Here is a 23,950-nt window from a genome sequence, read left to right on the forward strand (position 1 = left end):
CCAAAACACTTGACATTTAGCTCACCTTCAACTCACCAGCTAGCTCAAGATTTCTGCTTTACTTACAGAGATAAGGAAATACATTGTGGGATACTGATACTAATAGATAGTGGTTACACCATGCTTTGCTAAACAGACAGCTACAAACATGCTAAATATGATGACTCTGCAATGGTAACCCCCCTGGGTAAGTTTTTCACAAGTGCCTAAGTGATTTAGAAGCCTAAGACTCCTTTTCAAATGAACTTTCACTCCTGAATCTCTAGGACTTTGTAAAGCTTCACCCCAGGTGTCTGAAAATGAGTTCTCTAATTAGCACAACATTTATTTTCTTGTTAACTCCATCTAGCCTGAGGGAGACTAATCTGTTCTTGTTAACTGGGGATATCTGCTGCAAATTTAATTAAATGAATTTCCTTAGAATTTAAGCTGGTCTGAGACCAAAATCTGGCTCAAGGGCTTGAACGTGCAAAGTGCAACCTAGAGAGGAGTGTTCATTTAAAAGCATCTTAGGGCCAGAGAGATACCTGACGCTCTGACTCCTGCCTTCTACAAAAGGATGTGAAAAGGTAGGAACCATTTTTTGACACGTGGCACTAATTGTTTGCAAGAAGGTATCACCAGTAAGAGATGCAACACCTTGTCACCATTTTTAAAAGATGTTCCACTTGCATTTCTGCCATCCTTCCCTGGGCTGGTAACAGCAGCATCCTTCAGGGGTTTTCACAACATGCACTGCAAACCCTTGGGCTCCTTCAGAGATTATATTTGCTGGGGACGAGGGACGAGTGGGACACCCTCCCGTTCAAATGAGTGCTTCAATTAGCAAATGGCTGTGTGCACCACATGAGAAGTATTAGAAGGGGCTCTGTCTAAAAAATTGCTTCTACTAAATGCTAGAACAATTGGATTTCCTTCAAAATGGCATTCTTTTAAAGTACAATTCACTATTAGTATTCATCTCAAGACTTACTTTGTTTGGTTTGCAATTAGAATAATCTTCAAACCATGTGAATGCCTATGCAGTGGTATTCCAGTATCATCACTTCAGCATTTGATGGAAAAAAGTTAAGCTTTTATTTAATGACAGTAATTTGAAATATGTAAATGTCAAAAGGATTACCTTAGAAAAATCTCTCAGAGAATTAAAAACATTAACAGATTCCCACAGGAAAAATTCCAGCGGAATTCAGCAACTCTCCTGTTTCCGCTCCTGTCACTTGTATTTCTATCACACGTTGAAGCAAAAACAAATTGCTATTAAAATATCATCCAACCACCCTCCTCCCCCTACAAACCACACAGTTCAGTTTGAGATACCAATGGCTCAGGCAAACACAGAAAAAAATCCTCTTTTTGGTTTTTGTTTTAGGCTTATTGCGAGTAGTAAAAGCTCAGTGGTAAAAGCTTTTTCAGGTATAGGAGAAATAAATCTCTCTCGGCATGTCTGGCAAACTGATTTGGGACTGAAACCAGCAGGTGTGCAGACATAATTACTACTGCAAAATCTTCAACTCATCCAGGTGTGCTCACAAACAGATACATGAAATCCCTGCTATTTTAAAAAAATTCCCAGTCTGCCAGGTGCCACCCTCCCAAAGGAAGAACCAGAGCAAACAATGAGTTGAGAAAGATGTGAATAAATTGCTCTCCCCCCTTTCCAGGCCATTTCTTTTTCATCCATAAAAAGCCCTTTTTCAACCTGCACTTACATGCCCACCTGCGCCCAGCTCTGTGATGCTCTGCCATGGACACAGTGCAGGAGCCTGTCTTCAAAGTGGGTCACAAACTGTAACCACAGAAGAAGTCAGTGGAAATAAAAGACTCTCTCAAATTCATTTTGTTTATGCCATTACATTTACAGTCTCCAGCATTCAAATACAGCAGGCGGCCCTTACAGTATGAGCTTTCCAAAGACAGTATTCCCTCATTTCCAGCCTGTAACCTGGTGTGGATAGATGGGTTTCCTAGTGCTGGAACCGTGTTAACACAGCTCCTCGTGTCACCTCTCTAGTGTGTGAGTTGCTTCAGCAGCAAAGGCACATCAGGAGGGTCCCACCAGCACCTGATTCACCCCCCAGAACACAGCAGGACTCAGAAACATCTCAGACATCCCAGAGTGATGCAAAATGCTGTTTGGTTATGTGGCACTTACAGGAAGCAAAGATGAGTAGTTTGGAGCTACAAGAAACCATTCAATGGGCAGTACTTTTATACAAAACTAGAAGAGATGCCAGACAAATCTGTGCAAATTGAATGAGGGAAAGTTCACCTGATCTGACTGTAAAAGGTTATTTACTACAAAAGGTCTGAAAGCAGGTATATAGTTTGGTGAACAATTCTTCAGATGTGTTGTGACAAATTTTTAAGTCCAGCTTTTCATTTTGTATTTACAAATAAAAAAATGACAGAATACACTGACCCTGGAAGTCAGCAACAGAAAGGGATGTTGTAAGACAGTCATCTGAAGAATCCTCTTTGCACTCCAGATGCAAAGGAACTGACTGTACAAATTAATACCTTTTTGTGTCCTGTTACACATATAAAACACTTAGGGAAGGATCAAACAGTCACTTAGGTCAAAATTCTAAATGAAAAGCCAGGCATCCTGCTTTTCACCTTCTTACTCCAGTCCCCTGAAGCACATGATATGCCTGTCGTGTGCAAAGAAAGAGATATGCATTAAGGTAGTAAAAGTAAGAATCAGTGGAATTTACTAGCAAAAATAAAATCAGTAGAAGCTTGTCCAGCAACTGCCTGCACAGATCAAGAGATGTGGGAGTGCTACACAAATAGTTGCAAAGGTGAGAGCCCCAGAATACACAAAAATTCACTCCTTGGTTAATTAACATAGCAGCATTCGGTTTAAAGCTCCTTTTGCTCTCTTTGGTGCTAAACTGAGCCATAAACTCTATTATAATTCTAGGATTTCTTGAGAGACAATTTAAACACAATTTATCAAGAGGAAATTAGAAATCAGTAGAAATCTCTAAGAAATGGATTTCAAACAGAAATAGACTTAGTAGGAATTTCTCATTTAATGAGTAAAATGTACTAACAAAGCACTCTTCATTTTCAGGAGTAAGGACAACAGATGCTTTCTCTTAAAGAAGTTATTTTTCACGTTACTACCTACTTATGACTATGAAAGTAGAGATTAAGCACAGTGATCTATATTTGTGTTTCATATATGACTTCAAAACCCTGCTTGCACTGGAAAATGCTGTCTGGATCCAGGTACTGTAGACAGATTTCTAAAGAGAACTCTCTTGCTTGCAAAACTTGCTACTTAGAGACACACCAGGGCCAAAGTGAAGGTGACAGTTTCTAAGACTGCACTGTAGGATCCTTCATTAACTGCTGCCACACAGCCAACACTCCAGCTGACAGGAGTCCTTCCTGTCATGGGCTGGGAACACTAAATGCTGTCAGAGCTTTCGTTCTAAACAGTCCCCAAATAATTTCTAATGGCTAACAATGCCTGCCTGCTTAGAAAAACTCTTCAAAAGCCTTGTTTTGAGAAGCACTGAGACCCTCCATTTCCCACTGGCCACGAGGGAAGTGAGGAGTTCATTCTCTCAAGAGCTCTTCAGAATTACCTTCTGTCCTGAGAGATGATGAATGATGGAAGTTTCCACATTTTAATTGTAATAGTCAGTGGACAGATAGCCAACAGAATTGTTTATCAGCAATTGGTGATATGCCAAGAAATCTTATGGGAGACAAAAAAGAAAATGACCAACAATCATCATGGCACATCCCACATCTTCAATGATTCCCACTCTGGGAGAGGCTCCTCATGGTGTTAGCAACCTTTTTGTCCCTAAGCAGCCTCTAACTGAATGTGGCTAAACCAGAATATATTATGATTTTAAGTAATGAGGTTTGCAAGAAGAAGTTATATAAATGTCAGTGTGTCACCTTCAGCAACAGTGAAACCTGGGCTCGAGTCTGGAGGTTCCCTTTCAAACATTTCCATCTGCAATTGCTCAAAAAGTCACTGTACAGTAATTATTTTCTATGGGAAAACATAGATTCGGCACGGGAACAAAACTAAGAGTTACTGTAATGATCTGCGAGACACTGAGTTAGCATATGGATCTCATTGCCACTTACACATTTTGGTCACTGAAACAAAAAGCTATTAATCAATATGTAAAAGCCACAAATTAACATAAACATTAATCATTCTAATACTCCCACTGTGTAGGACTGAATTTTTTTTTACAGTCTTTCATTCTGACACATTTGCCTTCAGCCATCAGCTGGTTGACCTCTTTTAACACAGTTAAACATTTTGGGTATTGCAGGTCTTACTGAAGTAAACATTTTGGAGACAGCCAAATATCATGGATACGTTTATGCCAAAAAACAAACAAAAGGGGGTCTGAAAACAAGAGAGCCCCTGCCTCACATGGCACTGCACTGGCTTTTAATAAGGGAGTCTAAAATACAGCATGAAATACAGCTGAAACAGAAGAAATTCTAGTGTTGCATAAACAAGTTCATTGTGCAGATGAGAGAAAAGATGCTCATCTGGTTTACTTTGTGAAATCATTAATTAACTATTCCATGATTCTATGATATAACTCCAGACAACTTTGTTTGGAGAAAGAGTGCAGGCATAAAAGGCACAGTAGTTCAGCTCGGCAGTACACTCCATAAAATTACAACTCCCGTCTAAAACCATCCAACAAATGCCTAACCACTTTGAAAACTTGAAGAATATGAAAATGCATAATATAAATGAAAATAAGTATTTATACAACTCTCTATCTCATACCATCAGACCTAAAATGAATTCAAGTTTGTACACTTAATCATTGTAATCTAGCAGAAAAAAATCATCGTAATCTAGCAGAAAATTGATAAGCCAAGGGCCATCAAAAGATTGTTGTGCGTGGCCTCCAGTTCAGCCATGCACAGCCATCTGTCAGCCACGGGGCTCTGTCTGCCCGTCCTCCTTAATTAGGGGCACTGCACACTGCGGCTGCAGCTACAAATCTTCTGATTCCAAGAGCTAATAACGTCCTCAGATAGCATGTGCTTAATTAAACATCTTCCAGACATTTTAGTAGACATTTCCTGCAATAATCTTGTTTAGTAACAAACTATTAAAAAGAATTGACAGAGAAGAAATATATCAAGTTGTTACAGCAACTGAAGTTATTTGGGCCAGAATTATATGTCTGCAATTAAGGATTCTGTAACTGAGCAATTAAAATATCACTTTATTTGAAAACTAATTCATTCTAAACACATATTTTTCCCATGACAAACTTTTATGATTATTTAATTTATTCTGTTCTAATTACAGTTTAATTAATCTACTCTTGTATAATATTATACTGTTATTCTGGCACTTGACCAATGAAGACAATAAATTGATTGCAGTTCCCTTGCGCAAGAGCAGAAACTGTCATGCCAGTTACAACACCACGTTTATTTGTCTGTTCTATTACTTTTCTTTTCCTCCCACAGGGCACAGGAACACGAAACACAGTACAAATCGGATGATATTTTTTCTTCTATTCCTCAAAGTAGGAAGAGTTTTTGGTGTGAAGGAAATGTAGATGCAATATGAAACTGCACAATAAAATGATAGCCTATTGGACATGAACTTCTACTTATAAAATACACCATGTAAGGACTTATCAATGGATCCCTGATCTATGGGAGCATGTCCAGAGCTGTTAGAAACAAGGTTGTTTCTGCTGACATTGAGCTCTGCTCAGGATCTGACATGATGAACAATAAGGGAGAAAGAGAACAAAACCCATTTTCATATTTTTCTTAAAACAACACTCACTCCAGTATCTCTGAAAGTTTTACAAGATTCTGCAGTTTAATTTTGCATCAAGTTACTTTAGATTCAACTAAACCAAAAGTACAAAAATTATTTTCTTCCTCTGTAAATATTATATTTGGATTAAGCTCCCATAAAAGAAACACACACAAATATTTTATTACATGTGGAATTACAGTGTTGGGTTTTATTTTGTTTTGGCCGTTCTTGAAGTAAAAATGACTGTTGTTCATAGTCAGAACTCCTCAAGTTTCTTTGAATATGAACACCCCTGAAATTCACAGTTCTTGCATGTTTGGTGGGAGGAGATACTGAACAGTGGCTAGCTAGGAGACACAAGGAAGCAGTTGACTTTTTATGTACTTTTAAAACTTCTTCTGATGTTCCCAGCCCTGCGCTTTCCTCTGCATGTGAACTAACTCCCTATTACACACAGCTCACCAAGAACAAGATGCCTCAGAGAGGGAGGCAATTACCCTAAAATGCAAGTTGAGCTCTGATGGTGTTTTCCAAAATAATTTCTTTACTTCAATCACACAATTAATATTTTGTAGAATTAAAAAGACAAGCACAAAATGTGTTCACGAAATATTTGTTAGAAGAGGGAATAAAGGTTCTGCACTTAACTGAACAGGTTTACCAGCATTGCCAGAACAGGAGGTACATTTATACCAGATTTTGGGCACAAACCTGCATCAACTCATTAACTAAAACCTTCAGTCCTTATTCAAGTGAACTCTCAAGGTCAGAAGCAACTGTGTTTCACTGACGACCACACCATTTGGTATGTACCTTTTACTTTCTCTAAGAAGCCCTTCAGTATTTTAAAAAGGGAAGACATTGAGTGTAACACTTTTAAATGGATGAGTTAAAGTTACAGATTATAAAGTACTTTAATGGTCTGAAACATCCCTCCAAATTCAAGCTTAATTACTAACAGTATGTGTCATTTATGTATTAGGATTTCCATATAATACAAGTATTTGGATAAGCCAAGTTACGGGAGAGCAAATTAGTCCACAAAATCTAATAAGGATCACTGTAATTCCAGTGCAAACAGGAATGATGTTTACAAGGCAAATATTACCTTAACGTCAAATAATAATAATTTAAAAGTTTATTTTAACAGTTTAGGCTAAGCTTACACTCTGGGTACAAATTGTTCTTTCCTGCCAGTTTGATCACAGAAGTCTATATCCATTTTGCATAAGCACATAGGATGCATTAGCTGCACATGCCCATCTCAAGGCTCTGAGAGAAGGGCACTCATAAGTTAAACAGTTAAATTGTTAAAATGTGACCAATCTTAGTAAAAATCTGAATGATGATGCTTATCTCCCAGTTTCTAGTACTGTCCGTTTCCTATGTCTGCGATGCTCTGATCAGTTGGTGTCTCTATGCTCACTACTCTTTAGGAAATGGAGAGAAATAGAACTGAAGTTACAGAACAGAGTTACATAGTTTACACATGTAACATCAGGCTTCACTCCTCTCATCCACAGTAAACTGATCAAAAATGCAGTGAAAAATGCAAAACTGTTTCACCACCCGAATTTGAAACTTTGAACATCTCTGTGGTACCTGAACTTGAACTCCCAGCCTTTGAGTGTGTGCTGAACAGCCCCCTATTGTACCGCACTTTTATGCTGGCAGGAACTGAAGTGTCAATCTTTCACCAGATAATCAGATTATGTCATGTTCTGACCAAATTCATTAGGAAAACTTTTACCAACCCTATTATCTCAAAACAGAAAATCTAGATCAAAGTATAACCGATTTTACAGCACAATAAAACTGTTATAAATATTTAAACACTAATTAAAAGGCCTCTTTTGTTAAAAGTAAATAAATAATTGAAACCTACCTCTTCTTACAAATGCTAATGAATGCAACCATATTGATCTGATGTTTCTCAGAAAAACAGGACCTATATATTGTGGAGAGTAGGAAGAAATGCACTTGAAAGCAGTCATTTGAGAAGATAGAGGGATGCTAGACTTAAATTATGTGCCTAAAGTACATCCCACTGAGTTCTCGCTCCTTCTAGTGACAAAACACCTATTTCACAATGCCTTTGCTAACTCCAGTAATACTGGACAATCGTATCTACTCACTTCAGGCAGATGTACTGGATGGACACTACAGCCAAAAGCAGAGAAGAAACACTTTTTAAGGAAATCCTACATCAACGAGTAATTTATCAGTAAATGCAATTATCTTTCAATTAGTTTTCTTTCTAGACTATGCATGATCTTGTTTCCTAAAGAAGTAAATAACTGTAATTAAGTTTGGCAGACATATTTTCTGCTTTTTTAGCAGATATTACATCTGCATAAATCAAACACCGAACGTGAGAATATTATCTTCCCTTGCCTACACTTCAGGTGAGTAACAAGCATGGCATAAGAGGGAAACAAAGAATTCATATAAATATAATTAACAGCAAGGAACTAAGTTTAGACTAATCCATGAGTAGGAGCAGCGACAACAAATAACGTCAGGACACTCATCAATATTGTATTTGTCAGTACTACAATCAGATTCTCCATCTGTAACTCAAACTTTAAAAGTATGATAATTTACGGAAAGGAGATTAATTTAGCCATTTTGAGTCAAAGACGTATTTCATAGCTTCATCCCAAATCCTGTATATTGTTAGGATCCCTTTCCCCTTTGAAGACTTAGTGAATGATTGAAGCTTCTACTTTCTGAGAAACAGATAACACAAGACTAGTAATCTGACTCTAAGCCACTGGATAAAGGCAGTTTGTTTCCTCTTAGCCCATCTGTCAACACCTCTTCAGTAATTAGTCCTAATTATTACAAAGGGCTAGCCTCCCATTCGCATTATTAAATCAGAAATAGTATCATAGCCAGGTATCTTTCAACGCCTACCAGACTGGCGACCTTCAATTTCATTGAATCTTCTATCAGTATCCGCCTTTGGAAGAGCCTCGGCAGTAATTTTAGCATCAGCTTCAAAGATGCAGATCCCACAGTGGAATTCCAGGGATGCATTCGTATACACACCCACATCATGTGACAGGAGAGCAAGAAACACAATTGACCTTTGCATTGTTCTCTAAACTCCCGTGATATAACCCACACATCTCTGTTTTGTACAATCGAGCTGGCTTCTGCCTGCGTGCTTAGGAGTGTTCCTTTGAACTAAATGCTAATAGGGAAAATAGTGAAACTGCGTCTGTAATGACGAAGGTCAAATCTTTGCTAAGAAAGCAACATGTCTACAACTTATTTTTCAGATTGATATAAATTTGCAGGAAGAAAATAGTATCTAAAAATACGTATAAATGTATTTGAGTCTGAAGAAGGCCCTTATAGGTTTGTTTCTGTTTGCCCTATAGCTGAAGTGCTTCCCCAGAAAACTGGAGAAAAAGGACAATGACATTGAAACTCTCAAGGAACCAAAGCTCAATTAGCTGAGGCTTTAGTCAGACAATTTTAAGCTCTTCATCTGTGTTAACATTTATTTAACTGAAACAAGAGGAGAAAAAACACCCTCTTAAGAAGCAAACACTCAATTTCTTTTGATTAAAAGCCAAACTTGTTTCCCAATAGCACATCTGAGGGCATTTGTTTGAGAGGCCTAGTGAGGATTTGTTTCCACAGGGTTTCTCACCAACAGCAGAACACTACCAGTTTCCTCACACATAATGAGCCCACCTGAGCTGCACTGGTACACTTACGGGTTGTGTAAGTATCTCTACTAAAGGCTTGTGCCAGAGCAGATGGGGTACACAAATACTCAAAAATCTCCATGTGAACAAAGCCCAAGTCCTCTAATTAAAACAGATAATGTTTTTTTTGCTTATATGTTTAATGTTTAAAATAATAAAGCAACCAAAAGACATTTTTTGTTTTAGAAAAAAATATTTAAAAGATTTTTTTGTGTCCTATATTAAAATGAATTAGTGATTTTTTTTCCATCTCTTTGCAGGTCTCCTCTAAATGCTACGGATGTTGATAACAAACAATGTCTAAATAAATAATAATAGTTCAAAAAGCTAATAAAAGAGCTAGCTACTATCTAGGAATCAGTAGCCTAATCTTCAGGGTTTGACTGAGTGTTCAAGAGCTGGGCGGGCACCTGAGTGTGGTGCATGGGGATGTCACTGTGCTCTCTGGTGCCACCACAGCCCAGGGTCTGGACAGGGACCATGTCCCAAGGTGTGAGCCCCTGACCTGTGAATGTGGGCGGCCCCAAGTCCCTCTTCTGCCTCATTCTCTCATCTTGGCCTACTTGGAACTAGCACAAAGCCATCCCGTAGTACACAGTACTGGAGCACGAAGAAACTATTCTGATCCAGCTTCCTGCATACTTGCCCTGCATACCTTCCTGCTAGAGCACTCAAGGCACCACACAGCTTCACTGCACCTGGATAGGTTTTCACTTTGGAGATAACGTAAACTCATTGCCAAGAAAAATAAACACACAAAGTTAATATTAATTTTCCAAATAATGCATTTTCCCAATAAGTGCTGTGCTGATATCGGGCACAGCAATAGGCAGCCATTCCACTATCAAGGGATCAGACTTTAAAATACATTAATATTTCAGGTATCAACAATGCAGTATTATCACACTTGCTACCTTTTTTTTCTTGATTATCCTTCTGAGAATTCAGAGTACTAACAATGAGAACCTTTCAAAGGAAGACATTGTAGGGGTCTAGTACTGCAGAAAAAACCACGCTGTGGCAGCAGACAACTGGTGCATCAGCCTCACATGCAGTTCTGTGCTGTTTAGAAATGCCAGTTAGGGAAAAGACAGAAACTTGTAGTCCATTCCCCCCGTACTCCTCCATCTACAATGGCTGTATTAAGGACATCACAGAGCACATAATTTCACTGTCCATTTGTAGTCTTGTCTATGAAATTGTCTAATCCCTTTTGAACCTGCTGATACCATTACCCTCACTACCTCCTGTGGCACAAAAATCACTATCCAAAGTTTCAGAAAATGAAGGAGTATTTCCTTTTACTAGTTTTAAACTTCATCTCCTTCAGGAGAGAAATCTTCACAGACTTTAAAAATCTCGTCACTTTCAAGAGTGACTTCTTTCTGCAACAGGTATCATTCCAGCTAATACACCTGGCAAAGGAAGTTATCTTTGCTCTCAGTAATTCACAATTTCTGCTGCAGGGCAAGCCAACAGAGAAAAGGTAACGTGTACTGTCCAATGATCTGCACCCACAAAAAGTATCATAATCATTTACTAACACTTCCTGAAACACCTAGACTTCCTGGAATTACCAGTTAAAAAACCAGAGGAACTCATAACGCCCTCTGTCCATCCAAGTCAAGCAGACTTCCTTCCTACACCACTGTGTATCTTTCAGGGAAGAATTTTAAAGGTCCTGTTTGCTCTACATCAATGCTTGAGAGCTTGGGTGCATTTTTATGCACCAAAAAAAAAAAAGCCTGTAGCTTTTCTTGCTAATTTGGGCCAAAATCCGTGTAACACATGATGCTAGCAGCTGTTTCTCTCCATTCCCAGCTATACGTGCATTTAAGTGGTATATTTTACAGTAAACCAGATCTTTGCCTATTTTAAGGTTACATTGTTCTATGCAGAAATGTTGGAGTGGCAATGAGCTACCTTTTTCCCTTGATTAGCATTTCAGGTCATTAACTTTCATGGAAGTAAATGCATTTGCGTCAAAAATCAGCAATAATTATAAAAAGCACATGTGCACAATGTAATCTCAAAAGAAAAATGAAACCAGACTCCATCAGGAGGAACAAAAGGAAATTTAACTGTGTTCCAGCTGCATGAGCCACCCAAGCACTGGGCTGACACCTCAAGTCACTGCAATGGGACCACGGCCCTGCCTCAGCTTTGCCTCTGCCCCCACATGCCCAAATCTACCAGCACAGAGGGGCCATATCTGCCTGTGATCACCCGGAAATGCCTCTGGCTCAAATTAGCAACGAGATGGATGCATCTCGTGGCCTTCACTTTGCAGTTTTGCCCAAGTGCAGAGAGGAAGATGAGGCCTTATGTTCCAGTGCAGTCCTTGCTGGAGGAAATGAGATCTAGCTTTCATGGCATTGCCAGCAAACTGTCTCTGTGAAGCAGACAGTCATTTTTAGACACTACACATTATAATGTTTTATATAAACATACTTCTGCAGTTTCCTCAGTTCACACTAAGGCCCAAAATACTTACATATATCAATAAATACACACAGGTAGTACCTCTAGACTAACACTGACTTTAAGATGTTCACATACATCTGCAACAGTCATGGAACATTAACTCAGCAACTGGCTTTAGCTCTCTTAAATACAAAAGTGTTCATAATAACGTGTTTTGTGTAAAACCAGACTATGGTTTAACCTGCAAGGTCTTTGGTATGTTCCTTTTTCAAGTCTGCAAGTACTAGTTTCAGGGAAGAATTCTGTGCCAAAATATATTATACCTACTACAGCAATAAATTCTTCATGGATGAGGTTTTATACATAAATTACCTTCATTTGCAGTCTCTGAATGCTCTTCTAAATTTTATGGGATTATATGAATTATGAGCACCCATGTATTTCTTGTAGGTATAATGTGAGACAGATTTTTTTTCTATTACATGCAAAAGATTATGCCAGGGACTTGTACTCTACACCTCACTCCCTTCACTCATGTTGAAGAAATGTGATAATACAGTCAATTGCTTATGAAACGTGCACAGTCTGCTATAAAGATACATATGTGTGAATTAGGTCTGACTGGGATTAAATACGAATCACATGGTTAAACAAAAGCATTACAAATATCAGAAAGATTTTTTTTCCTAAACATTATAAATTTAAATTTCTTACTCTATTATTTCTTGGTTTAGTTATTGGTACATTTACAGTTTGGCAAAATAAGTCCTTTTAAATAAATGATACATTTTAAATGCACAATTTATATTTAATTGAAGCTACCATTGTAATCTTTACAAAACTTGGCTGGATTTCAGTGGCTAGGCTTTAGGTATTTTGCTGGTTCTGCTGGATTTTTAAAACCCAAGAGATCTGGGAATGGAATAAGCCTGTTATTATTAGTTATTATTAGTCTCTAGTAAATAATGTTGGTGACCCACTGGAACCTAAATCCTAGCCATTCTTCATATATCTGTTGAACACTGGGAGCTTTGAACTCAGTTCATACACAACACTTGCCTCAGAAGTAAAGTTCCAGGCTTCCTCAGAGCTCTAATTTCAGGAGTCACTAAGAATGTCAGCTGGCAAACAGTATCCAGACCCCAATTCCACAAATTGCTCTACCCCTACTATCTGGATCAGCTTGGTAGTTTCAGAGGCTTCACAAGAACAGGTCGAAGATCAGCCATTTTACTGCAGGGACATACTCTTGGTCTGCTGCATTAAACAGCAACGACACTTCAAAATGCACCTACTCAGAGCCACTGGAACCACGAGGCGGAAGGCTGCAGGAGGGTATAGGTGGTATGGGAACGCTTGCCCTGCTCCCACGACAGTGGGGGAAGGATCAGGCATGAAGGCTCATCAACAAGATCAGACAAAAGAGAAAACACTGAATCATATTAAAGTAATTACCAGAAAAGAAGACTTCTATAAAATATTTGCAATCAGCCTTCAGGCTCAGTCTTGTATGGGCTGCATGTAGCAGCACCACCCCAGGAGGTGCTCCAGGAAGGACGGGTGACTCAGTCACAGTTCCTCCCTGGCTCCCTCCTCCCACATGGGAAGATGTACTATTTCACCTCCTCCTGAATGCAATACACTCCTGTGTTACTCTCAACTCGCTGGATACTGCAAAAAGCCATGGCTCTGCTCCCCTTCTGCTTGCTGCACTTAGATGATAGCAAGGGAGGGACCAGGCATGAAGACCCTTTGTCTTTCCACCCCATTGTCTCTCCCTTCCCATCTCCCACATTCAAAACTGCTGTCTAAAGTGGCCATATGGGACACATTTACTTCCCACTCCTGCCCTGAGGTGCTGCTAGGGACAGGAATAATCTAGCACGGAGATAGTATCAGCATGAAAGAGAAGAGAATCCTAGTTAGGAAGAACGTATGTCGTCACTAGATAATGATAACCACATTTAATGGGTACAAGCATGAAGGCACGAATTTCAGAGATTTCTCCCTTATTTTTCAAAATAAGGGGTTATTATAAAAATGGCAATTACATCGTCAGGCACTACACAATATTTATGGTGTAAAATCACTATAATTAAACACTAAGTGCTGATATAAATTACTTAGCAGTGCAGCAATAAAATAAGCAAGTGCTTTTAAAATGTTATTTTCACAGAGCAATCACAGAATACAAAAGGAGCTGAAGAATAACCTGTCAGGACCTTAGATGTCCCATGGAGAGACATGAGATTTAAAGTGAGAGGATTCTCAGGCCCAGTGTCACAATTAAGCTCTAAGTCCCTCAGATCCACTTGTTTGCTGTGAACTTACAGTGGAGCTAGTATATGGAAAAAGAGTAAATTCCTGCCCTGACTGAGTTAGAGTTATGTCACCTTAAAACTAGTCACTTGGGAAAAACAAAGGCTTACATGCAGATTAAAAATACTAAAGATCTGAAGCAGTAAGGTAGTTCAGACCACAGTGGCTGTGTCTGCACATGACTCCACTGAGGGACCTGGGCTGTGCTCAACCACACTGGAAAATCTTGCAAGATGATATTTAAAAAATATCTTAATTGGAAAATTAGTTCCAAAACATAACATTTATTGAGAAATATCATAAAAAATATAGGAGATAAAGGCTATTCCCAGCAGATATTCTCAGTATTGAATCTGTCACAGAACAGGGGGGAAAGGGTAGCGATATTAAGTTTTACTAATTCTATTTTGGGGCCAAATAACACTCCTGGACAAATGATGATAAAAACATTGATCAAGCAGGAGTGAAGCCATGGTAAACCAGATGCTGTAGTGTCCTTATACAGGATGCAGTGCCTGCTGTCCTGAACAGGGATATCTGTCAGCCAAGGAAGGGGAAAGGCCATGTCACCATCCTTCTTGGTGTAACACGTTGCTTAATGGAAAGACCCTTCAGCACAGCTCCAATTTGCAAGGCTCAAGTGCTGCCACTGTGCCAGACTCCTCCACATAGGGCAAAATAAAGGGTGGATATAGAACTCCTGGACTACCTTCACCTCAGCTGTGATCCTTGTAGAAGCTGGGATAGATGACACTGAAAAATTCTTCAAGTGGCATTATGTTAAGAATTTTCTTCTAAAAAAAATAGAATGTAGCCCACTTCTCTTCATGTTTCTGACACCTTCTGTTTTTCTAGGTCCATGTTCAGCCAAACAAGCACCAAGATGGAAATTTTCAGTTCAAACTAAACTTCCTGTAAACTAAATAAAACTGATTGTTCTTTGTTTCTTTACATGCTTCTCCTTTACCAAGGACAAAACACAACAAGCAGCAATACGACCATTTGCAATCCCACAGCTCCATTTTGGTTATAAATAAAAAAAGATCTTCCGCTTGAGTGGTTGGGAGGGAGTGGGAAGAATGATGTGTTGAGCTGCAATGGATGAATTACATATACCAAATGGAAAAATAGACTATTAAAAGCCTTTCTTATACAAACACAGGAGGAAATAACCAACACCCTCAATTATTGGAGTGAAGAGTGGGGGCCTAAACATACAACAAGAGAAAACACAGAAAAAGGGAAAGTTTTAAAAAGTCACGAATGTTTCATCTATTTCCAGATTACTTTCAAGACTTAAGAACTTGGTTCAATGAAGTCAAACTGTTACCAACAGCAGAACTGGCAAATGTCATGCAAAGAGCATGCATGTGGGGTAACAGTACCAGGTCAGAGACCCTCCTGAGGTCAGGACTGCCTGTCACCCGCTCATGTGGCATGGCATCATGGGCTCTATCCCCCTCTGCAACCCACACAACTTGGGTGGAGAGCCTTCTGCACCTGGAACAAGGGCTCAGGGTGCAAAAGAAAGGCCATGGTGCTGTGCTAAAGGAAACTGTGTGTGCCACCACAGAAAGCCACTGCTGCTTCAAGGACCTCTACTAGCCAGCTGCAGGTCAGGAACTCATCCCCTCCAGTCACCTAGTAACACGCTGGCCAAGCTGGGAACCAATGTGACATTGTCTTGTATGTCAGAGGATAAAAGAATCACAGGGTCTAAGGCAGATGCAAGAATTCAAAGTACAGTTTCAGGAGTCAAACATACCCATCACAAACAATTTCTTTAAGTGACTATCAGGCCAGAGATGCAAATTCTAACAAGGCACGTTGAGGAAAAAAGAGGCAGATGGTGAAGTTGTCAGCAGTGGTTATACCTCTTCTGGAGAGACTGCTACAGGGTCCTTTGCAACACCTCGTTGGAACCAGTCATTCCTGAGACAGGCTCAAATACTTCCAGTTCCCATATACCAGGCATTCTGATCCCTAGCAGGTAGAAGGTCTCTAAGAGAGATACAACCAAAAGAGAGTTCCCATCATGACCTACTGTCACTTTAGTAGTCTCATATTTTTCCATCAAGGTCATTATCCTTGAAAATATATTGTCTCAGGGCACTTAGTCATAACTTACAGAGCTTGAACTTGTCAATAATTATTTAGTGAGTGCCATGGAGCTAGGTCAGAACGTAGATATGTAGTACATAGATCCTACTAATCTTTACAAAAATCACTCCTTTCCCAGACAGTCACTCTATCAAAGGAGATAAATCTGACCTCAAATTAGGTAGAGGATTGGATTTGTAATGAACTTGCAGCTTCAAGGCAATTTCATTCAAAAATGTGTTATGTGGTTTTGAAAATTTATAAATTACTATCAATTAAAAGCAGAGAAGACATCACACAACATTCCAGAGGAAGCAGACAGCCCACATTCTTGCCTGCTCCCAGAACACATCAAGTTGTTTCAGAATTTTTGAATGAACAATTAGAAACACTCTAAATGCTGGGACAACACCTACCTACCAATCTGGGATAAAACCCTGTTCTCCTTCCTCTGCTGCTTACTTAATGAAGCTGTTTGCACTGCTTTGCCCTGGAAGCCCAAGATAGTAACAGAACTTAGCACTTCCAACACCAGGAGAGTCAATACAGACAAAATCATTCCACCTTGTCCCTGGTATTAATTGTCAATGAAAAACAGATCAGGATACAGGGTTATTGAATATACGGGTTTTTTAATTCTGCAGAAGGCAGAAGTTTTGAGATAGGCCATTATCCCTCCTGACTTCAAACTGAGAATGTACAGCTTTACAGTAGTCTGCACAGACATGGCTCTGAGTAACTTCATTCCTGGATGGCTCCTGTTCTCCCACATTTATGTCTCTGCTCATCATATTGCTTTGTCTCATTGTTTTGGGTGGGTTTGTGAGTTTGTTTTTTTCACATTAAGTGTCCCTGGGTCTTCTCCACAGTTCAACCTGTGTACACTTAAAATCCTTGAGATATCTTGTTTGCAGCTCTACTTCTCCCACCTCCTAACAATAACTAGGACTTCTTTTCCCCTCAAACAGTCTCACAACTTTCTTGTGGCAAAACTGTCACTGTAGACTGCCAACCTAGTCGTGACTATTTATGTGTGTCATTTATTTGTGTCATTTATATGTGTCAATTTATTTATCTAATACAGTTCTACAATGTGAATAAAAAAATAATCCTCAAACACTTACACTATTCTCCTGTTTCCAGTTCTCAAGAAGTTACTTTCTGGATATTCAAACTCAAATCCTGATGACAGAAACTTACATTTTAAGGAGAGGCAAGCAGAAATTTCTCATCAGCTGAACACGTTGAGCTATGCTTCTGGGTACATAGTACAATATCTTTTTCGCATCACACCTACTCTACTAAATATACAAAACACCAAGCAAGTGATAGTTTTGTCAGCCACCAGCTAATCAAATGAAAAATTATTAAGCTTAGAAAAATAATAAAAGCAGAAGCCAGCTGTGCATTTGTTGGATGAAAATCCCACTGTCTCCCATGTTAGCTCATGTGTATTTCAATTTCTGGGAAGAAAATAATGGGAGTTTCTCCACCCTTTCTCATGTGAGCCATAAAACAGATTTATTACCAAGGATATATTCTGTGTTTTCTCCTGAGGAAAAAAGAAAGTGGTGGAACAAGTTCATTTTTTTCCCCTTCTACAACTAGGATTTTCTTTATAATAAACACAGAGCTTAATTTTGGTATCATATGGCCCTTCCATTTAATGCTCTGGTCACACTTTTTACCTTTCTAAATCCTGAATTGTAGCATGTTCATTTCAGTGGGGATTCTACAGCTGCTCCAGCTGTCTGAGTGCAAAAAGTCTGTCCTAAGATTCCTATCTGGTATGTTTTAAATCAGAATCCTTCCCTCCTCTAAATCAAAGAAATTTAACTTCTACTGAAAAACTATGGAATAACTGAAAAACAAAAGAAACCTCTTAACATTAGTCTATGTTTCTTCTTGCTCGGCTTTACCTTACACACAACAGTTCTGGGAAACTTAAGACTGCAAACTCAGAGGTTTAGGACAGGGTTACATCTCATCTGGGAAGGTTTTCCTGGACAAATTACTATTTTTCCTGTACAAATTACTCTTTTTTTTTACTGTAACGGTCACCTCCTGACCTTTAAAAATTCATCATGAAAGAGAAAATTTGCTGACTAAAAGATTTTTCTCTCCAAACATTCCTAATTTGCTTACAGTACGATGTTACAATTCTAAGGACCTGTGCTGGTAAATCCATTTATAGAAAAGGTGGTTTCCCCTATAACTTCCACTTTTGAGATGCAGAAGAGACTGATTCACATGTTAAATGTTTCTGAATCATGACATAGCCTGTATTCTCCAGTTCAGTGGTCTGGAAACTTTCAAGGCTAACACATGCCTTTTTAAATGACACCCAGTAATACCTCTTTTTTAAGTAAATCTGTTGACTCTGGTATTTGTAGCCTAAATGTGGTCTACAATCTACTCTTGATAACTAACACCTACTGTTTAGTGGATCACTTTTCTCACCGCAGCAAACCTGCCATCTCTCAAAGTTCCATTTCTTTCAAATAATCCAATGACATAAGAGCATTTACACCAACTCATAAATACCACTGAAACAATTTTTGAAATTACAAGCTATGCCATTATTATCTGCATATAATTAAAATCTACTATAGGAAGCACATTCATTATAGTTGTGAAATTATTTTTATTGCTTATGAACAGCAAAAAACATTCACTTTTTGCCATATAACTGTGCCAGCACAGAGCTCAAAAAGAAGCTGGCTTGCTTGGGCAAAAATGGTGTGGGTTTTTTTGTAGATTTATTTCTTTCTTATTGCTTTGTGATCACTTTTACTGCTCCACAGAGATCAGTAATTTGGAAAAAATAACCCCAGTTGCTAAGGTAGTTTTTAACCTATTACTAATTCAAAACCCTTCATTTGTACTACCAAGTATATTCTAGTGCAGTCAAACTGCATTCTTACAAAGACAGCAAAAGTCTATCCACACAGATATTTGGGGATCAAAACACTATGACTGCTACTAAACTACTACTAAACTTACATACACACAAATATGTTAATACCATGCTCAGGTTTCGTGTTTGTACAACTAAAACATATCAGTATTATAGCTCAGATGTGGTGTCCGGAAAGGAAAGTTCGACCTTTCTTTTTTATCATTACTAAGTTTGTCTTCACAATCCCAGAAATCTCACTGACATACATCTATAATCCAACACAGCCACAACAGAGTGATTTATTTCAGAAGAGCATTCTTAGTAGCTATTTTCTCCAATGAAGATAGTGCTTCATAGATTAGAATTTTTGAGAATCAGAGTCTTCAGCATTAAATCTCCCATATGAGCTAATTAGTGATGACTGGCTTGCAGTTCATACTGTTCCAGTGGAACAATACTGTGTTATGGTTCAGCTTGCAAAGAAACAGTACTCAAATTAATAATAAAGTGTTTGCAAACACAAGACACAATATAGCCCAATGTACTAGCCAAAATTTATTCTCTTTCAAATGTAAGAACATATAGGGATCAGTACTTCAGCGTTTGCTTGCAAAAATAAACTCTCAGTATTCCGAAATGGTCAGCAGGGACAGAAAAAGCCATAATGTACACAGTCAACAGATCTGCTCCCTGATATGTAACTATTCTAATGCTTAAAAATAAGTCTCCACACCAATTAACCAAAACCAGACTATCTGATATTAGAAACCATCATCTATTCCAGCGCATGCAGCAACATAACTCCCATCTAACCAATAATGACACATCCAAGCTGGAACCAAGTTAAGATTTCCTGATCACAGGGATATTTTTACAACAAGGAAAAAAAGCTTACCTGTAAATCAATAAAAATGCTATAGGAATAATTACAAATCAAGAAGTTACTCCAGTAACTTCTTTAAAATGCAATTTAGTTAAAAATAAATAAACTGTCCTTTGTACTCCATGTAACTTATGCAGACAGGACAAATTACTAACGAAATGCTTCTCAGCAATGGAGCTCTCTTTAAAAGCCTCACAGAAATGCTACTAAAATTGGAGAGTTGGTGGAAAGAGCTTTGGAAGAGTGACGAGTCACAAAGAGACTGTGCTAAAAAGCGTACAGTAAATGCTTTCAAAATCATGCCAGAGACAGAGTAAGTTACACACAGATTTCCACCTCTTGTATTCTTTTTTTTTTTTTTTTGCAGAGCACACATCAAGCCTGTTTTTTACCTTGTTCATTTCAGAACAAAGTTATTAGATTATTTTCTACTGTGAGGTGGCATATAAAGGAGTTGTATAAGGCATTTTCTTCATTTCAACCAACCAGTACTATTGAGAAGAAAAACATACAATAAAAGAATCCAAATGCCAGACATAAGATACCATCTAATCACTGTAAGATTACATGCAGAATGCCAGCTACCTCTATAAAATGATACTGAATAACCAAAGCTGAACATATCTCTCATACAAACTGTGTCTCACACACTTTGTCAAGTGTGCACTGCTGTGCTGCCCAGCAGAGTGCCGGTAGAGGGAGCAGAGGGAAGAGAACCCCACTCCCCAAAACCTGACACCAGCCCTGCTACTGTGCCTGCATGGGAGCAGTATACACGTTACCTACTATGCGAAGATAAATGAGTGGTGCTCAGCCTTTTCCTTCCCCTTCAACGAATCAATTTTGGAAAAAAAAAGTAAGACAAAATTTCTTTCATTTTCTGACAGTAAACAAAGTAAAAACCTGAAAGGGGGGTGAGTCAATCTACTGAAATGCAAGTAGTTCGTATATTTCAGTGGGCTCTACTTAAATAGAAGTTTGCATGATGAAATGGTGGTGTATTAAGTATAGTGTCACAGAACCACTCTGGATGAAACAGACCACAGGAGATCTGCAGTCTGATCTCCAGCTCTGAGCAGGGTTAGCTATGAGACCAGCCCAGGTTGATCAGAGCTTTACCCAGTTGATAAATACAGTATTATTTCTTCATATTACTATATATATTATTATCAATACTATATTTTGCCTTTGTAAATGCTTTCAGCTGAAGAGTATTAAAAGCGCTTAAAACATTACTCATCAATAAGTCTTCCTGCAGGTGGTGTGGGGAAGGCACCGAGCAGGCACCGACCCACCTGGGGCTGAGATTCTGAGGACTGAACTGCCTCAGCATTCCGGAGGTGCAGTTCACTATCGCTTGCGTTTAAATACCCTAAAAGCACTCATTTCTGCTGGTCATAAAAGCAAAGCCCCGTGATTGTTATGGCGGAGTTGTCAAACGCTGTTATTGATTTACAGAGCTGTAAGCCTCATTACAGCCAGGTTTGGTATTTAAGGCTCCCTGACATCACGTATTTAACCGTGGACATTCCGAACTCGAAGCACGTGGCAGTGGTGACCCGGCTGCCGGGAGAGCCCTCGCGTCGGGCCTGTGCCGGTGACCCGCTTCAGGGCGGCTCCATCACACCACCGCATCTCTCCGGCGCAGGCCTCGTGTCCCGCGGCCGCGCCATCTCCCTCAGGCATTCACCCGTTGCGGGCGCGTTCCGGCCGGGCCCAGCACCCCTGGCAGTGCCGGTGACCCGGGGCGCCGGGCCCACGCCGCACCGACCGCTGCCGCAGGGGCGCGAGGCGGAACCTGCCAGTTGCCATGGCGACGCCCCGCGCAGGCGCACACCGCCTCCGGGCCCGCCCCCCCCCCCCGCAGCAGCGCCGTGACCGCGGCCTCCTCCCGGCGCGGCCGCCGTTCCCGGGCGCCGCCCGCGCCCCCGCAGCGGCCACGCCGGGAGCCCCGCGGCTGCCGGGCAGCTCCTGCCCCCGCCGCCGCCGCCTCACCTGGCTCCGCTCCGCCCGGGGGTCGGGAAGCGGCGTCACAGCGATGACTCGGCGATCCTCCGCTCGACCTAAGGCTGCACCGGCGAGCCAGGCAGCCGCAGAAGAGCGCCGAGCGCGACGCCCGGGGCCGTTCGTGACGTCACGCATCAGGCGCGCGCATGCGGCTGCCGCGGAGGCACGGCGGCGGCCGGGCGGTGGGAGCGGCCCGTGGGCCGGCAGCGGCGCCCCGGGCCGGCAGGACGCGGCAGCCCCGCTGTGCGGGTCCTACGGCGGAGAGCGGCTCGGCGGCCGCCGCCTCTCGCCCCGCCGGGAGGACGTTGCGTTCAGCGGGAGGCAGTGGCGGGAGAGACTGAGCCGTGTCACTGCTTCGTAGGGCCAGGCACGGACACCGGGACGTGCGAAGGGCAAGAGCGGAGAGCTGCTGGAGCCAGGCGGGGAGCCGTGCTGCCGGGCCGTGGCTGCCGGCCAGCAGCGTCCAGCCAGTGCGTGGCTGCGGATTCAGCATGGCTCGGATTGAGGTTGAGCAGCGGGGCCCACGCCAGGCAGTGCTGTAGGCTCTCTTCCGCTCTGCTCGCACAGCGTTCTTGTGCTGGGAGCTCTGCTGAGTGTGGGGTCACCGTGTTCCTGAATTCATTTGCCTGTTCAGGCAACCACTGTCAATCTGGATTTATTCTGGAAAAAACAGAGCCAAGTCTTCCAGCGTGACATAGCCACACTTAGTTTTCCAGATGCTGCCCTACAAGAGAATGTCTTTAGAGAAGAAAGATGCCTCCCTAAGTGGTTCCAAGTGGAAGTTAATGGTTTGGTGTCATAATTGGACTACATCAGGCAGCAGTTAAATAACTCAATATGTACTGTTGCTACGGGAACAAAAATGCTTCTATGTATCCTGCTAATGTACGCATCCACCCTTCTCACACAGGCATGGCAGGCTCGGTGCAGGCATGTACAAAGAGTGCTGCAGATAGACTTCCCCCCTGAAGAGCCCCCTGGCCTCTCCAGCTACACTAAGACTTGCTCAAGGAAAGCAAATAAACCACCATTTGCTGGTTGGCACCTTGCTAGGAGATAGAAGTTATGTCATTTATGTAGCTTCACAGAAGGCCCTACTCCTGTATTTCCATCCTGAAACTTCAGTACCTCATAAAACTAAGGCTTTTCAGTTTTTCTGATATTTTTGCCTAGAGAGCCAAAGAGTTGTGCAAAGCTAAATTACACAGAGAGAACCCCAGTGCTGTTAAATAAGTGCTCTTCTACTCCCCTTCTGTTGATGCAAACAAAAGACATGGAGATTGTTTTGTGAGTTCATAAAAGTAAATCTGGGGCTTGTTCTTCTACTCAAACGATATCAAACCTCCTATGAGTAGGTACACTTGATTCCTCAGTCCTTGGTCTGAAGGACTGTTGAACTGCATTTGGTGGTTATGAAAACACAGTACACTGAGGAAGCTGTCTTCATGATTACGAATGTCCTAAACACAGCTAAACCCCTTCAGTATTGCATGATGCATCAGTATAGCCCCATCTTTCTCTACATGTTTGGCTGAAGTGATTTGAACTAAGAGATATAGGGCAGCAGATCATGGCTGTAAAATGCTGTGTGTAATGAAGCCACATGTGCAGTGTACTTTTCATGACTTTATATTTTTAGGAGCTAAATGTTTATTAGAACATGGCACAGTTAATATTCCCTACAGTCACCTTCACAATGAAATACTCGTTTCACAACACAAAGATAATGAGTTATATGGCAAGATAAGGTGGTTACCAGAATTCAGGAATGACAGAATCCAATTAATTTAACATGAATTAATGCAAGATCAAAT

General features: G+C 40.6%; 1 protein-coding gene across 2 annotated transcripts in view; it reads right to left on the reverse strand.

Annotated features, from left to right (window-relative positions):
- Nucleotides 1-22,243, reverse strand: part of GNB1L (G protein subunit beta 1 like) — a 41,962-nt gene extending 19,719 nt beyond the window's left edge. For both annotated transcript variants that reach the window (XM_062009896.1, XM_062009895.1), the window contains exon 1: nt 22,125-22,243. The gene's annotated coding sequence lies outside the window, so the exon portion shown is untranslated. The remainder of the gene's footprint in view (nt 1-22,124) is intronic.
- Nucleotides 22,244-23,950: the final 1,707 nt, after the last annotated feature.

This window comes from Colius striatus, chromosome 17 (genome assembly GCF_028858725.1).
Source record: "Colius striatus isolate bColStr4 chromosome 17, bColStr4.1.hap1, whole genome shotgun sequence".
Lineage (NCBI taxonomy): Eukaryota > Metazoa > Chordata > Aves > Coliiformes > Coliidae > Colius > Colius striatus.